The sequence below is a fragment of the Tamandua tetradactyla genome, chromosome 2 (genome assembly GCF_023851605.1).
Source record: "Tamandua tetradactyla isolate mTamTet1 chromosome 2, mTamTet1.pri, whole genome shotgun sequence".
NCBI lineage: Eukaryota > Metazoa > Chordata > Mammalia > Pilosa > Myrmecophagidae > Tamandua > Tamandua tetradactyla.
The window spans coordinates 111419226-111436788 of record NC_135328.1 but is presented as its reverse complement, the minus strand read 5'-3'; the positions used below and the strand labels follow the sequence as shown (position 1 = coordinate 111436788).

Sequence of the window (17563 nt, the reverse complement as noted above, 5' to 3'; positions counted from 1 at the left end):
GCAGCGGTCACATTTTTCTGTTAGGAATATTTTTTTCTTTATTGTATGCTGTATGGCAGCGGTCACATTTCATCCTTTTTCATGTGAGTATCCCATTATTGCAGCACCATTTGTTGAACTTTGTTTGTTTTTTGTTCGTTTGCATGTTTGTTTTGGAGACGTGCATGGGCTGGGAATCAAACACAGGTCTCCCGCACTGCAGGTGAGAATTCTATCACTGAGCCACTCTTGCATCCCCTGTTGGGAGGTTTTAATTGCTGGTTAAAACTCTTTTGTTATTGGTATGTTGAGATCTTATAAATCTTACTGAATCAGTGTAGGTAGTTTGCGTCTTTCCAGGAATAGTCCTTTTCATCTTTTCAAAAAGCCAACTTTGGGTTTTGTTGATTCTATTTTTAAAAAGTCTCTCTATTTTATTTATCTTCGTTTTAATCTTTGTTATTCCTTACTTTATGCTTGCTTGGAGGTTATTTTTTCTCTTCTTTTCCTAGATCCTCCTGTTGTGAGATTAGGTCTCATATTTAAGATCTACTTTTTAATGTAGGTATTCAGATTTCCCTCTGAGCACTGCCTTTGCTGCAACCCATAAGTTTTGGTATATGTTTTTTTTTCCCCCCATTTGGCTGAAGATATTTTCCAAGTTCCCTTATGATTTACTGTTTGATTCATTAGTTGTTTGAGTGTATGTTCAAAATGTTTGTACATTTTCCAGTTCCCCCTCTATTATTGATTTCTAACTCCATTCTACTGTGCTCAGAGATGATATATTATATGATTTCAATATTTTTAAATTTAAGACTTGTTTTGTAATCTAACATATGGTCTCTCATAGAGAATGATCCATATGCACTAGAAAAGGTTGTGTATTCTACCCTTGGAAAATTGTTCTCTATATATTTGTTAGGTCTAGTTGATTTATAGTAATGTTTAAGTTTTCTATTTTCTTGTTGATCTTCTGTCTAGATATTCGGTCCATTATTGAAAATGGTGTCTTGTATCTCTTACTATTAATGTAGACTCATCTATTTCTCCCTTAAAATGTCAGTGTTGCTTCATATATTTTGGGGCTATACTGTTAGGTGCACATATATTTATTATTATGTCTTTTTGTTGAATTAACCCCATTATCTATATGTAATGACCTTGTGTCTTTCATAACAGTTTTTGATATGAAGCTTGTTTTATCTGATATTAATATTGCTAGCTATCCCAGCTCTCTTTGGTTACTCTTTGCATGGTATATTTTGTCCATCCTTTTGTTTTCAGGGTACTTGTGTCTTTGAATTTAAGGTGACTCCCCTGCAAACAGAATATGGTTGGTCATGCTTGTTTAACCATTTTACCAATCTTTGTCTTTTAACTGGAGAATTTAATCCATTTATATTTAAAGTAGCTGCTAGTAATGCAGGACTACCTGGTGTTCTAGTTTGCTAGCTGCTGGAATGCAACACACCAGAGACGGATTGGCTTTTAATAAAAGGGGATTTATTTTGCTGGTTATTCAGAGGAAAGGCAGCTAACTTTCCACTGAGGTTCTTTCTTACATGGAAGACACAGGATGGTCTCTGCTGGCCTTCTCTCCAGGCCCCTGGGTTCCAACAACTTTCCCCGGGGTGACTTCATTCTGCATCTCCAAAGGCCTGGGCTGAGCTGCAAGTGCTGAGATGAGGAATGCCGAGCTGCTTAGGCTGTGCTACATTGCGTTCTCTCATTTAAGCACCAGCCAATTAAATCAAACATCACTCATTGCAGCAGACATGCCTCCTAGCTGATTGCAGATGTAATTTTAGCAACAGATGAGGTTCACATACCATTGGCTTATGTCCGCAGCAACAAGACTAGGTATGCTCACCTGGCCAAGTTGACAACTGACTCTAACTATCACACCTGGGTTCAATTCCTGGCCCATGCACTTCCCAAAAAGAAACAAACAAAGAAAAGACAACAAGCAACAAAAATTCAACAAATGGTGCTACAATAATGGGATACTCACATGGAAAAATAATGAAATGTGACCCCACCATACAAAATACAAATAAATAAATAATGCAGGACTTTCTTCTTCCATTTAACTATTTGGTCTTTATAAGCCTTAAACCTTTTTTTTTGATCCTCAATTCTTCTATTAATGCCTTCTTTCATATTTATTTTTTTGTAGTGTGTAATGTGAGTCCCTTCTCATTTCTTTCTCTCTATATTGTTCAGGTATTTTCTCTGTGTTTATCCAGGGGCACAAACTTACATCATGAATTTACAACAATCACATTTGATTTGATGTCAACTTCACTTCAGTAGTCTACAAAACACTGTTCCTACCCTTCCACCCCTCACCGTTTAGATGTGGTTGTTATAGATTTTTATCTTTACACATTGTATTTCCAAAACCATAGATTTATCATTACATTTTATGCATTTGCATTTTAGAAACTGTAAGAAGTAAAATGTTGAGTTACATACCAAAATATGCAATACAATAATACTGCCCTTTATAATTAACCATCAATGTACCTTTCCTGGAGTTCTTAACTTCTTTATGCCCCTTTGATCTACTGTCTAGTGTCCTTTCCTTTCAGTCAGAACTCCCTTAAGCATCACTTGTAGGGGAGGTCTGGTGGTGATGAATTCCCTCAGTTTATGTTTATCTTGGTATATTTTATTTTTACTGTCATTTTTGAGTGATGGCTTTGATTCTGGATATAAAATTCATGGCTGGCATTTGTTTTGTTTCAGCACTTTTAAGAATTTTACCCTGCTGCTTTCTTGCTGCCATGGTTTCTCTTGAAAATTTTTTTAATCTTATTGCAGTTCCGTGAACATAGCAAATTGCTTTCCTCATGTGGCTTTCAGAAGCAAGTAAAATAATAATAAAACAGGAGTTTAATGATCACTTAATCTATTCCATTTCCAATATTCATTATTTGTGCAGATCCAAATTTTAGCCTGATGTAATAGTCTTTCAGCAAGATTGGATTGGGGGTGATTTTTTTCTCAACACTTAAAGATGCCACTCCATTTTCTTCTTGCTTGTGTGTGTCATTTCTGACCAAGTGCTGTAATTCTTATCTTTTCCCTTTGTTTTTAAAGTACCTTTTTTTTTTTCAGGATTCCATCAAAATTTTCAGTTTATTTTCATCAGTTTGTATATAACATGCCTGAGTGGTTTTGCTAGTTTTTTAGTTTGTTTATTTATTTTTACCATGTTTGGTGTTCACTGAAATTCTTTGATTTGTGATTTGAGATCTCCTTTATTTTGGAAAAGGTTTGGCCATTATTTATTCAGCCCTCTCTCCTCCACTACTGTGTCTCCCTTCATCTTCTGGGATACCAATTATACCTATGATAAAATGTTCTATATTATTTCATAGTTCTTAGAAATCCTTTTTTTTTTCATTTGTTTTTCTGTGTGTACAGTGTGAGTAATTTCTATTGAGCTATCTTCACATTTACCGCTTCTTTCTTCAGCTGTGTAAAATCTGATGAGAGCATTTACAGTGTTCTTCATCTTTGTTACTGTCTGATTTCTATTTACACCTAAATTCTTTCTTACAGTTTTCATTTCTCTGCTGAAATTACCCATTGGATAGTGCATATTGTTAACCCTTGGTGTAAGAAATCTTAAACTCATTGATCATAGTTATTTTATATTTACTATAAGATATTTGTTCCTACAGCCATGTCATATCTGAGTCTAGTTCTGATGATTACTTTGTCTCTTTTGAATGTATTTTTTCTTGCCTACTCATATGCTTCATTTTGTTATTGTTGTTGAAAGTTGGACATCTTATATAGGAAACTGACCTGAAGCAAATATTTTCTATGCCCAGAAATTAACGTTCTTTTCTTTCTGCTAGGTGTGTCATCAAAGAGATTTATTTCATCTATTTAAGATTTAGGTTGAGTTGAAGATTTGTTGTGTCTCTGGCTACCCACTGTGTCCCCCAGGATTCAAATTCCTGTACAGATACCTTATGTTTAGAGTAGAATTGTTTTACCAGAGCAATGAATGTTTGACTGAATTTTAGGGCTTCTCTTAGCACCCTTTCTCAAAGAAGTTCTTTTCGCATGCTTTCGTTCCACTTCTTCCCCTCTCTCAACAGCATTTTGTTTTTATTTATTATTCAGAAGTGATAACTTGACAGTGGAGTTATTTTACAAGATGGAGTATAGTCTTCATTATTCTGAGTAAGCCTGAGTCTTAAGGTGTAACCTTCTTGGTTCTACTGCCCCTCCTTGATCTATAATTGTGGGCTCAACTCAATCCTGTCCTGCCCCTAGGAACAGGTGCTCCTCCTTCCTTCCCTTGTTTCACCAATACCCTAAGTATAGTAGTACTTGTTTCCCTTTCCCACACATATTATTGTTTTTGTTCCATAGTAATGATATAAGAAAGAGATCAATCTTTTTTGGCCTTTTGGCTAAGATCAAGTGCAGTATCTGTTCTTATCCGTTTAATATCTGATACGTCCTTTATCCGAGGACAATATATTAAATGGATTTTTGGAGTTAGGAGATGGAATAGGAGCTTGCTCCGTCCACTCCACGCACCGACCTGGTATTGCAGTACTTCCAGGAACAATGCACCACCCCCCCCTCAGGGGAATAATAAATGTATAAAAACTCAAAAAAAAAAAAAGAAAAGAAAGAAAAAGATCAAGCATTTCTTGCCCCTTCCTCCCACCCCTGGATCTATGCCACAGTGGTCCCATGAATGCTCAGGAAGTGCTCAGTGAGTGTTCTGGAGAGTGTTCATGAGGATGCAGACTCCCCACATTTCTCTATCACCAGGGGTTTCACACTATCTTATGAACTTGCATTTGGCCTTCATCAGTTTTTCAGCTATTATAGCTGAACATATCTTAGAACTTTTCAGTTGATTCTATCCCAGCTAAATATGTACTTGCATGATTTTACCTATATCATATCTCCCAAATATTAGATCAGTGGTTGTCATGAAGCATCAGCCCTCAGTAGGTTAAAATAAATTATAATTTTGAAATTAGTCTGACTTCTTTTCCTTGTGAAGATGGAATCAACCCTCCTTTCAGCTCTCTACATCCTGCCTGTAAACCAGAAACCTGGTCAATGAAATTTTAGTTGATGTCATATGCTCAATTTCTCCATTTACATGTTTAATTGTTTTGGCTTAACTCTCTAACCTACTTTTCTTTACTGTAGTGATGTTGGAAGTCTGTGTTAATATAAAGGAGCCGTACTATGAAAGCTGCCCCAGAGAACTTCATGCATTCATGATAGAATTTGAGAATGAGAAAACTTCATTATTTTAAATTATAGAAATTGTGAAGGTGTTTATTATAGCAGCACAATTTAGCTTGTTCTGAATAATACAGCATTTAAGCTAAAATGTCTGAGATGACTCACAGAGTGGCAAGTAGAAGTACACAAGCAGTGTTAAAGATGAAAGTATAGCATATACAAGAAAAGATAAGCTTGATTAAGTCTTTCTAGGGCCTCGGAAGTCTGAGGAAGAAGGAATAATCAGTTATTAAAGCCAAAGTATAAGGTAAAAACGAATTTATACAGTTAAAAAATAATTTCAGATATAGAGTTAATATGCAGACAAAGCTAGAACACACTGTCTTGAAAATGGGAAATAAGGTAAGAACAAGTCATTCATCAAAACTGACTCAGTATGGGTAATGAGTCATTGGGTTTCTTCTGAGTCCCAGCATATTGGACGGGTTTTCATCTAGAGGGATTGTGTCCCAGTATTGAGTGCTGCAAGGATATATCAGAGGAAGCCAAAGAGCTGTCATAACCCAAAATATTTCTAAGACCCGTTTAGAGGAAAAGTCCCTCAAATGACAGAATATATCATCTTGATCAAAATGCCACTGTGAACTTTTCCTTCTGCGGAAAACAGCTTGAATGTTAAGACACTACCACCCACGTCCATATGTCTCAGTGTATGTTCTGCCAAGATGCTTCTTGCCATTTGCTCTGCCTATACAATGCCAGACACCCAGGTGAAAAATGAAAAATTCAGTCAGTGTTTCTAAATATCCAGATGTTTGGCACCAAGTAAGTAAAATATCTGGATGTATGACAGTGTTTCTGACTTTTTCATCTGGTTGTTTGGCATCACATAACATGAACATTGTATAGATGCTAATACTCTTAGGGCTAAGGACATATAGAACACTGTAAATAATCAGCACTTTTTTCCTAAGAGACAACCTTAGCCTTTAAATGGGCTTTAAAAGACATCTAATACAGCTTTCCCCACAATTTACTTGTGCTAAAGGGAACTCCAAAAGAACCTGTCTGATGTCCAGAAAGAGTAACTCCAGAGCTCTGGTTTTAGATCATACTCACGAATACCTCATTTAAAAGTTATTTATTGGGTGTCTCCTCTGATCCAGATCCTGGAACTAGAAAAGACAAACAAGTTATGCCCTCAAGGAGCTTGTCTCAGGCTAAGCAGAAAGGTAAAACAAGGCAATGGAAAGAAATAGAGAAGGGACTGCCTCAGGTGATATTTAAGAAATTAACTCAAGAAGACTTGATGACTGATAAACTATATCTACCAATGTTTGAGCATCTTTTAGTATTAGATACTATGATAGATACATTGCCAATTTTCCCAATTTAATCTGCCTAAAATTCTTAATAGTAGGTATTATTCCAATCTTATGTCAGTTTGCAGGATTAAGATACCTTTTCAAGTCATACAACTTGAAAACTCAGAGGACAGTTTGTAACACAGGCTTTTCTGTCTCTAACTGCTTTTGCTGAATTACATTATCTCCCTTCAAATTTCTGTAACAAAGAGCAAGTCCCTAGAACCTTGATGCTGTCTTCCTCTGTGATGAGAAGATTGTAGAGATAAAGGTAGAATGAAAAAAAAAGAAAAAACCCGGACACTTGGCTATGCCTACAGAAGGAATATAAGTTATTCAAGAAAACAACACCAGACAAAATTAAGTAATAATGTCCACAAAGAATACTTGAGTGTAAGGGATGGAAGAGAGCCCAGCATTGAAAAATCACAGAAAATGAAATAAACATGAATGTTAGAGCCACAGACTGAGTTACTCTGAGGGAGCTGGATTGTTCCTGACCTAAAGAACCTGTGTCCCACCTTCAGGGCCAGAGAATCATATATTTTATCTGACTGACTATCCCTAACAGCTGACCCTCTATTTTTCAGACCCTTGCATGTTATTTTGTTTTCATGTTTCATGATTATAAAATTCTGCTATAAATTACAGCATTGAGGATTCTAAGTACCCAAGCTGGACTTCAACCCAACTGCTGAACCAGGCTTCCCTGGACCAAGGTATAACTAATCTACCCAACTTAGAGAGGTTGGACCATGCTGAGTGGTGAATTTCCATGAAGTTGTTTTCTGCTGTCTAGGTCCTTACATTAAGGAAGCTCTCCCTGCCAGATTGCATTTCCTGGATTTCAATTTTGAACTGGGGCGTTACCCAACTTTACTCATCGTGGTCCTGATGGAACATCTTTTTGAAATATAAATTCTGAATCTTTACCTTTGTCCTTCTAAATGATCTTCTCTTGAATTCTGATAGTGTAATTTAGAATGTGAATGATTTCCCACCAGACTGCGGTTCATTATCTCTTTAGACTTCAAGTTTCTCGTAAGAAGTATACAGTTTCTTTGGACACACCACCCTTAAATAGCCCCAGTTTCATGCGATCTCTGATTATTTACAGGTGATAAAAACTAATACCCTGATAATTTAAAAAACTGAGATAGTAGACATTAAATGAAAGTTCAATTATTAAAATTTATGCCTTTGTCTGTAATATTGAAAGCATGGATATTTTTCTTATTTTGCTATTTTTTATTTTATTTGATGAGTCACAGAAGGACAATAGGCTACTTGAACAATAACTTATGATCACTTAGTTTACCATCTCCTTCCACCATGGGAATATTTCTTTGCACTTTATTCCATATTTCTAGCTTTTGCCATCTTGATTGCTAAATGTAATCTAGGGTTTCTTTATAGAGATTGAATTATATACCCAGAGAAGGTGAGATGGTCTTTAGAGATGACAGCAGGCATGACTTTACAGACTAGGACTTGTCTTACAAGTGTAATATGCCAGTTAAAAAAAAGACTCATTGGGTTCTGGATAAATTACTGTGTTATACCAAAGACCACCATACATATCCTAGAAGTGAAGGCTGAAAACATTCAAAGTTCAAGAAAGCAAACTAAAGAAATCCTTTCTTATATCTAAAGAACTCTGATTGCAATATGGGTTACTGGCAACAATTTTAATTTTATTAAATTTATTCCAAAAATAAAATTAAGAAGAAAGTAATACCAGAAATGAGCACCATGACAGAATGTGGTCATGGGTAAAGTTATTGGCAGCGATTCAATCTGATTAAAATTAAGGAGAGGAAAGAAATTGTATACAAATTGTGTAGTGTAAATGAATAATTAGAAAACCATTGAAAAGTGTATTTCCTATAGCCCACTATATATTCATTCTGATACCGTGATGCCAACTGCACGTTATATTGTTCTGCCTATTCAGATTAATTTTTTTCATATACCTTTTGAAAAAAATTTATTTTGAAACAATTTTAGACTTTAAAAAGTTGCAAAACAGAAGAGCGAGTCTCCACAAATCTCGCCCCTAGCTTTCCGTAACAGTGACACCTTACACACCTCCGTCCACGTATCCAAACCAAGAAGATGGTATGGGTCCGGTGCTAACTCAAAGGCCTGGCATCGTCAGACCTACTATTTTTTTATAAAAGAAAATCACGTCTCAAGTTGATCAAAAGTGAATAGTTGTTACCTAAGGAAGAAATAAAATTTCTTCCACCTTTGTTTATTTTCAATGAGTAATTGTATTCTTTTCAGTTATTTGGGTAAGATGAAAAAGTGATTTACAATGATGTAAATCTCTGGAATTCATTCTGTGGTAATAGTGCACAATACACTTGGACAACTAGACTTCACACAGCCAAATAGAATGGAGAGGATTCACTTCAGTGTAACTATACTGAAGGATCATGAACACAACAGGGGAAGGAAACTGACTACTCAGCACTAGGACTGCTCTTTGTCTTATCTAATTGTACGTAGCCTAGGTTGGCTGAGCTAAAAACATCTCCTGCTATGCCCAAAATAGATCAAAGAGTCTAAGTTGATAATAATTGACAAAGAAAAAAATTGTGTTGTAAATGACAAAATGCCTCAGAGGATTATCAAATTTATTATCTTGAAGAGATTGGATTTTCACAAGACTATCAAATGGGAGGAGGGAATTGAGAGGATTAAGAAAACTAAGACATTTAATTGAATTTGCAAGACACATTGACTGTCAACAAGGAGAAAATCAAGAGAATTATATGGATAGTTCAAGGAAAAAGGAACCTTTCCTTGAAGTTTTGATTTTTATGTGAATGTGAGTATGTGTTTGTGCACATGTGAGAGAGGTTTGGAACCAACTTAATAGTAATGGTAATGAAGCCTGTACTACAACATTGTTCTCACCATGTCTTTTTCCAGGTGAGACGAGTACTCAAAACATTTATGTAGTGAATTGGAAATAATATTGTCTTGGGAAATAGGGAATCTGCACTTTGTTGGTTCCTAATTTTGCAACTTGGTCAATCACTTATCTGTAAAACTAGTTTTTCTGCTTTACAGTTGCCCACAGGATCTTCCTATTATTTATTTGACCTGGTAGTCAGATAGGCATCATCTGATATTTGGTCAAGTTGTAAGCAAATCCAGCTAAATAACTGATTTTAAGCATCTTCACCTCTACATCTAAAAGCTGCTCTTTCACTCTTGCATTCTGGATTTTCAGTAAAAAAAAAAACAGAAAAGCTTAGCAGCTGCCCCTAATATCTGTTTTCTTTTTAATGAGTAGTAAAAATTATTTACAGGTAATTACAAAAACTTAACTCTATGACATTAAACTTCCCCAGCACTTAAATACCCAATAGCTTTGTATGTTAAAAAATAATATATTCATATGAATGTTTATATAGATGCAATTTAGATATTAGCAATATATATCAATACCTATATAAGCTGAATATACAGTTCATCCGTTTCTTATTTTTTGGTTTCATAACATAATTAAATTAAAGAGAGTAACTTTTTCATTGACAGCTTGGAGAGGCAAGAAATGGAAAAAGATGGGGATAGACAAGCAAATATTTAGTTATTTCCCAACTGCTCACTGTACTTTTAACTCCCCACATATATGTGATATGATCTCTAAAGATGCAGCCCAAGGGTTGAGAGGACCTAGTTTTCTGGGAGCACAGAGAAATTCATGGCTAAATCAAATCAGTGGTAACTATTGGTTTTATCTTTTATCATTTCACATAGTGAAATCTAGATCCATTCATATTATAGAACACCGAAGTAAATACTATAAACCCAGTGGAGCAAAACAAGTAATCAACCAAAAAAACAAAAATCCAACAAACAAACAAAAAATTGGTTTCTTTTATGATAAAATCTAGGAATGTTATTAGCATTTATCTCCATCTACCCATTTTCCATCCAGAAGTACATGAATAGAGAAGGGAAATAATGCACAGACTAACAAGAAATTCTGCCTACATAAAATAAAATAAATATGTTAGGCAGATTTCTTTCTCTCCAATAAAAGTATACAAAACTTTTCAATCATTTTATTGTGAAATGCTGATTTTATAACAAGAAAATATTGCTCCTTTGGCATTTACCTGTCTACTGATGCTCTAAATGTTTACTTGACCCAATGAAGATATTATGGAGACTTAGTAATGACCTGATTTGTCCAATCACTATAGAAAAGCAAATATGGTAATTGTGACTAATGTTACATATTGATGGTGTAAGCAGTAAAAATTGTGACGTTAATTGCAATGAAGAAAATGATCTACTTTTCTCTGTACAGTATCAATTAAATATTATAGATTCAGAACCCAAATAATGTTTGTTTGCATGTGAGTATTTCTAGAAGTTACCTATCCCAATAATTTATCTTTCAAACCTAATGTGACACGTCATGAAAGTCAGCCTTAATTTTGTTGAACTGTATATGGCTATAATAAAGTAAAATCAACTCCAATGTCTTTCATTTGCCTACTCTGTATTAAGTCACCCCTCAGGGGAATGACAGAGTCATTTTAGACTTGGTTCTGAGCCAGTTAGTAATAAAAATAATTCTCCCTGAAGAAATTAATGTACAATTTTGAGTACGATTTATTACTAAGTATTCATTTTAGACAGAACAGCAGGCAGTCTCAAATAGAAAATAGTGTCCTCAAAGTCCCTGCTTGCTCCTGGTGGTCAGAAACCTATATATTTAATTGTTATTTCATATCAATTATCTACACATTTGGAAATAGCTCCCTAATGTACCAGTTAATTAAATTTAGTATCAGGATATAAATGATTGAAAACATCATTTAAACAATTTTACTTGTAGATATTTACTTTATTTACTGAATCTTAAATTATTTTAGATGAGAATAAAAACAAATAAAAGTTGGTCAGGCCATGTTGGCTCAGCAGGTAGAGTTCTTGCCTGCCATGCTGGAGGCCCAGGTTCAATTCCTAGTGCCTGTCCATGTGAAAAAAAAAAAAAAAAACCATACAAAAGTTAAGCACATGATGTCTTACAAAACATTGATATTAAGAATAAGTACAGGTTGGGCCATGGTGGCTCAGTGGCAGAGTTTTTGCCTGCAATGCCGGAGATCCGGGTTCGTTCCCTAGTGTCTGCCCATGTGAAAAAAAAAAAAAGAAGTACACAAGAAATAAACAGTGTTTATGGTGCCTGCCCATGCAAGCAAACAAACGAACAAACAAATAAAAAAAACAATGCTTACACCCTATAGAAAACTCCAGTTGTTATGTGTAGAGAAATTTGGAAAGTATCAGCTCATAGAAAAAAGAATTGGTCCTGCTGTTCTCTTACTAATCCGTGACTCTGGACAAGGTCTACTAGTAATCAAAGGTGAAGCATCATTAGAATCATTTCAACCTAGTGTTTTAAATATGCCTATATTATTAAGCCACTCACACTTTATTATAAAAAGTTTTAAGGTTGATAGAAATGAGATTCAGAAGAGTAGAAACCCATCACCTATATAAAAACTTTATTGTTATTGAAATATTTATGCAAAATGGATAAAGAATCAAAAATTAAAATTATAACCAAGAATTCCCAAACAGAATAACACCCCAAACTTTTTTATTCTTTCCAACAAGAGAATGAGGAAGTAATATGTGTGTGTGTGTGTGTATGTGTGCGCGCACACACACAAATATATGTTTTTTTGTTTTGTTTTGTTTTGTTTTAGTTTTTGCATGAGCAGACACTGGGAATCAAACTTCGGTCTCCAGCATGGCAGGTAAGAACTCTGCCTGCTGAGCTACCATGGCCCTCCCAGATATGTATATTTTCATATAAAGAGAGGAAGACAGAGAAAGAGACACAGACAGACTCAAGGACAGAAAGATAAAGAATCATACAAAAGGCAGAAATCAAGAATGAATTAATTCTGGAATTTTCTGATGGAACACCTATCCTTTACCAGGATAAAAACCAGGATAAAACTTAAAGACCAAGTTATTTCTACTTACTCAACTTAAATAAGAATTCAGTGAGCTCTTAGTGAGAGGTTTTTGAAACACATAATGAAATCCTGGTGTTGAGCAAAGAGAGCATCAACAGATGCCACAATATTCAGGAGAGAAGCACTACCCAGAGTGGGCAGAGCATTGAGCCTCTGCTGGAGCAGAATCCAGGCATATGACTGGAGTCCTGAGACATTGGTTAATGGTAAGTGGGAGCTGATTATTTGACTCTGGTAATAGTGGACCAGTAGCATGTTCTCTGCCATGGCCCCAACGAATGTTTCCTCAAGATGCAAGAGAAGAGTGAGAGAATAAAAGAAATCTCCATGTGGCTCCCATTTGAGTCTCTGTTAAGAATGTAGCAACTCCTCTGTGACTTATGTACCCCAATTTAGACACGTTCTTGATCTGCATTACTGTGAGCATGAACCCATTGTAAATGGGATCCATTGAAGATGTTATTTAGTTAAGGTATGGCCCAACCGAGTGACATTGGGCCTTAATTCAGATTGCTAGAGTCCTTTTTAAGCAGAATAAATTCAGACATAGAGAGAAGAAAACCATGGGAGGAGCCAGAAGTGAGTGGGAACCAGAAAAGTTAGGAGAGCACACTGACATGTAATGAAAAAAAAAAAAAGGAGCCCAAGGAATGCCACCAGTTTGAGAACTACAGACCCCTGCAGGCAGCAACAAATTCTGCATATGTAACCCAACCTGCAGCATGGTATTTGTTAAGCAAGCTTGCAAACTAAAACACTGATTTATAGTAGCACGGGAGGTTATTAGAAGAGCTAGATTTATGTCAACAAAGGCTAGCATCAGGGTCTGAAGAAGCAATACCAGTTACTGACTAAAGCAACCACATGACAGAATTGTTGCAAAGAGGAGGTGAGGGTCCTGAACTCTGATAGGAAGGTGAAGGTTTGGGGAGCTTGGAATTCCTTTAAACTTTTCCTTAGAGTAAAAGAAATTTTAATTACCATTCTTGTAATTAATCTTTAAAGTCCTTGTAATGCCCCAAGAAACGCTAGCTTTACAAATAGTTTCTACCTACTGACTGCTCAGCCATCAAGGAACCAAGAGCTGCCTAGAGGGGCTCTGTCTTTAGATGGTACTAAGAAGGTCAAGAATCCATGAACCCTCTTTAAATGATTCACTCTAGGCTTGTGAAGAGTTACTAAGGAACATCCTGTTAAAGAAGCCAAAGCTCTGCTTTGTTTTCTGTAGGTACCTAAATATCTTCAGGGTAAAATAACAGACTATGGAGGGAAGTTAAAGAATCTTAAGTTTCTTAGTGTTTGTTTAAGTTTCAGGCTTTTCTGAGCTCCATTATTTGGAAAAATTTGACTTTCCCAAGACAAGTGTGTCTTAAGCTCATTTTCCTAAATATCCAGTGAAAGGTCATCTCTTTTGAAGAGTGGTTAAAGGGAAATGGCATTATCATTCCATGACCTGACCCACTCTGCTTCCAAGGACCATTCTTGATTTGTGTTCTCCATTACAGTTTGCACTGGAATGAGACAGAAAGCATTTTGCAGCCCTGGGGCCTGAGTGGTGTCATGGCAAAAGCTCCCCAAACCTCTAAATCTCTTTCCAGGGCCTAAATATAAATACATACGAAAACATTACGCATTCAGAGATGACTTGTAGATAATTGTGTTTTTTTTTAATTGTTTGTTTTTAAATTTGGTACATGTATTCTAAAACTTGGGAATCATTTGGCTGAATTTTTATTTTTATTGTTCCTTCAGTATTGGAGTTATCAGCCATTTGTATGGAAATTATATATAAAATGAGAAAAATATTTGACTCATGAAGTCTTCATGTGTGAATGCATCCTTTATAGAGAGGGTCTATAATCAATAATCTTTTTTCATTTATCAAATTCATGCACAAAACTAGGAGGAGGCATAATTTGTGGCCACATTCAAACAGACTTGAAAGTACTTTTCTTTTTTCTTCCTTTCTCTATTCTTATCTTTCTTTTTAAAAATAAACTGGGCACCCAGTTTGTTTTCCATGAAATTATTCTCTAGACCCTTCAGATGTATTTCCCTCAGAGCTGTTCTCTTGAAGCATTCATTTAATTCTGAAAGCAGCATTCATCTGATTTGTCTCTGCAATCATTGTTTCAGATGAGCATATTTCCAAGGATAAATTTAAAAGCACTAATGCAACTTTATCCGTTTGAAGTAGCCTTCTCTGTTATTGGCATGCATAGAGCTTGTGGGCCCAGCTCTAGTACTTTCAGTAAGTACCTCCACGTCTTTATATTCTGCCTTTACAAAAACACCGTACTCTTTGTGCTCAGAACATTATGGGTGGTGCTTCTCCAAGGGGGGAGAAAGAGGGATTCCAGAATGAAAAGAAAAGGTTACAGCTGGAGGAAAAGAAAAAACTTTGCTGCTTTCAGTCGTGGTGAAAACATCATTTCATGCAAGTGACTGTGAATCTCTTTGTCTGCAAGGTTGCAAACAAGCATTTATATGTAGTCATAGCTACATGTAGTTAAATTGACATAGTCCATAGTTGTGTGTGTGTGTGTACGTGTGTATGTAAATGTGCATGTGTGGTTCATGTAGAAACGTGTGATCCTACTTCAGAGTGACTTGAGTTTATGCTGCAGCACATCCTATTAGAAACAAGACTCGTCAAGTCAGCATTTCCTGAAAAGTGGTTCTTATCAACTCTTGGAAACATAATCTTGACTACAATTTTCAGGCAGGCCCATCCTGTTCACATTTCTTTTCATAACAGTATCTGAAAGGGTTCTCTCAACTCAAGATTTTATCATAACAACAAACAATTTTAGCTGAGAATGATTGAACCCACTCTATGGAATGAACTCTGGTGCTTAGTAAACATTTAACTTAACATTAGGAAACAACTAGAATTTCTAGAGAGAAGATTTTATTGTGATCCCTAAAAAATTGGACGCTCTTTGTCACCTGAGATTAAGGGATTTGTGAGTGTCGTTTTTCCTCCCAAAGTTTCTCTTTGGACTAAGCTGTTCATTGGAGCTTGTCTTCCCTTTCTGTTCACCAAGAATACAGAATATAGAAGCACGACCTAAGGGAAAGAACAAAGTTAAAAGTAAGACACATAAAATCAAATATTTGTCTACCCTTATTAATTGTGAAACGGTGGGCAAACTACTGAATATTTTTGGCCCTTGGTTTATTTTTAAATAATATATTTGTTATTTAAAATTTACAACTCTGAAGATGGCGGCTTAGTAAGACGCGCGGATCTTAGTTTCTTCTCCAGGACACCTACTAGGGGAGTAGAAACGATACAGAAAGCGCCCAAAGCCACAACAGAGATAAAAAAGACAGCGTACCCCATCCTGGAACGGCTGGCTGGCTGAGAGAAGCAGCTCGGGTGAGATCGCCGAGGCGCGCGGGCCTTACCGGGCGGGGTGGCAAGCGGCCGGAGTTACTCCCTTCCCCCTTCCCGGGCCGGCTGGGAGAATTGGAGAGGTGGTCCCCTGAAACCAAGGCGACTGGCGCCCACACCACGCGCAGCCCCCGGACCAACTGAGAGAATTGGATCGGAAACCCCCAGGCCGCGGAGAAAGGTGACCCCGTGACTCCCGGGGAACGTGCACTCTCACGGACGGGCCGCTGCCACTGGCGCCCTCCCGCCACGCTTGTTGCCCAGGGCCGACTAGGAAATTCGGACGGGCTCTTTCCCTGGCTGCGGCGACCAGCAACCCTCCCTGCGTTCGGACACCCTCCCTGCGTTCGGACCCCGGGCCGACTCAAGCCGCTTCGGCTAGCGAACCCCCAGGACGGCGAGAGTTTTCCAAAGTTTAAGGTCCCACAGCACCTTTTACTGGTGGGACCCGCAGACAAACGTGTGCCACGAGCGCCACCTACTGGGCAGGATAAGAAAAGCAGAACCCAGAGATTTCACAGAAAAATATTACAACCTTGCTGGGTCCAACACCAAGAGAAATCTGAATAAATGCCCAGACACCAGCAGCAGAAGATAACTGTTCACGCTCAAAAGATTGAGAATATGGCTCAGTCAAAGGAACAAACCAATAGCTCAAATGAGACACAAGAGCTGAGACAACTAATGCTGAATATACGAACAGAAATGGAAAACCTCTTCAAAAATGAACTTGATAAATTGAGGGAGGACATGAAGAGGACATGGGCTGAACATAAAGAAGAAATAGAAAAACTGAAAAAACAAATCGCAGAACTTATGGAAGTGAAGGATAAAGTAGCAAACATAGAAAAAATAATGGATAGCTACAATGATAGATTTAAAGAGACAGAAGATAGAATTAGTGATTTGGAGGATGGAACATCTGAATTCCAAAAAGAAACAGAAACTATAGGGAAAAGAATGGAAAAATTTGAACAGGGTATCAGGGAAATCAAGGACAATATGAACCGCACAAATATACGTGTTGTGGGTGTCCCAGAAGGAGAAGAGAAGGGAAAAGGAGGAGAAAAACTAATGGAAGAAATTATCACTGAAAATTTCCCAACTCTTATGAAAGACCTAAAATTACAGATCCAAGAAGTGCAGTGCACCCCAAAGAGATTAGACTCAAATAGGCGTTCTCCAAGACACTTACTAGTTAGAATGTCAGAGGTCAAAGAGAAAGAGAGGATCTTGAAAGCAGCAAGAGAAAAACAATCCATTACATACAAGGGAAACCCAATAAGACTTTGTGTAGATTTCTCAGCAGAAACCATGGAAGCTAGAAGACAGTGGGATGATATATTTAAAATACTAAAAGAGAAAAACTGCCAACCAAGACTCCTATATCCAGCAAAATTATCCTTCAAAAATGAGGGAGAAATTAAAACATTCTCAGACAAAAAGTCACTGAAAGAATTTGTGACCAAGAGACCAGCTCTGCAAGAAATACTAAAGGGAGCACTAGAGTCAGATACAAAAAGACAGAAGAGAGAGATATGGAAAAGAGTGTAGAAAGAAGGAAAATCAGATAT

General features: G+C 36.7%; 1 long non-coding RNA gene and 1 other non-coding gene across 2 annotated transcripts in view; one reads left to right on the top strand and one right to left on the bottom strand.

Annotated features, from left to right (window-relative positions):
- Positions 1-17563, bottom strand: part of LOC143661445 (uncharacterized) — a 37189-nt gene that overhangs the window by 10324 nt on the left and 9302 nt on the right. Inside the window, exon 2 of the long non-coding RNA XR_013164598.1 lies at positions 15542-15662. This is a non-coding gene — a long non-coding RNA (uncharacterized LOC143661445). The remainder of the gene's footprint in view (positions 1-15541; positions 15663-17563) is intronic.
- On the top strand, positions 4396-4586 carry LOC143675425 (U2 spliceosomal RNA). Its single transcript, XR_013171649.1, has one exon. It is a non-coding gene; the product is annotated as a U2 spliceosomal RNA (small nuclear RNA).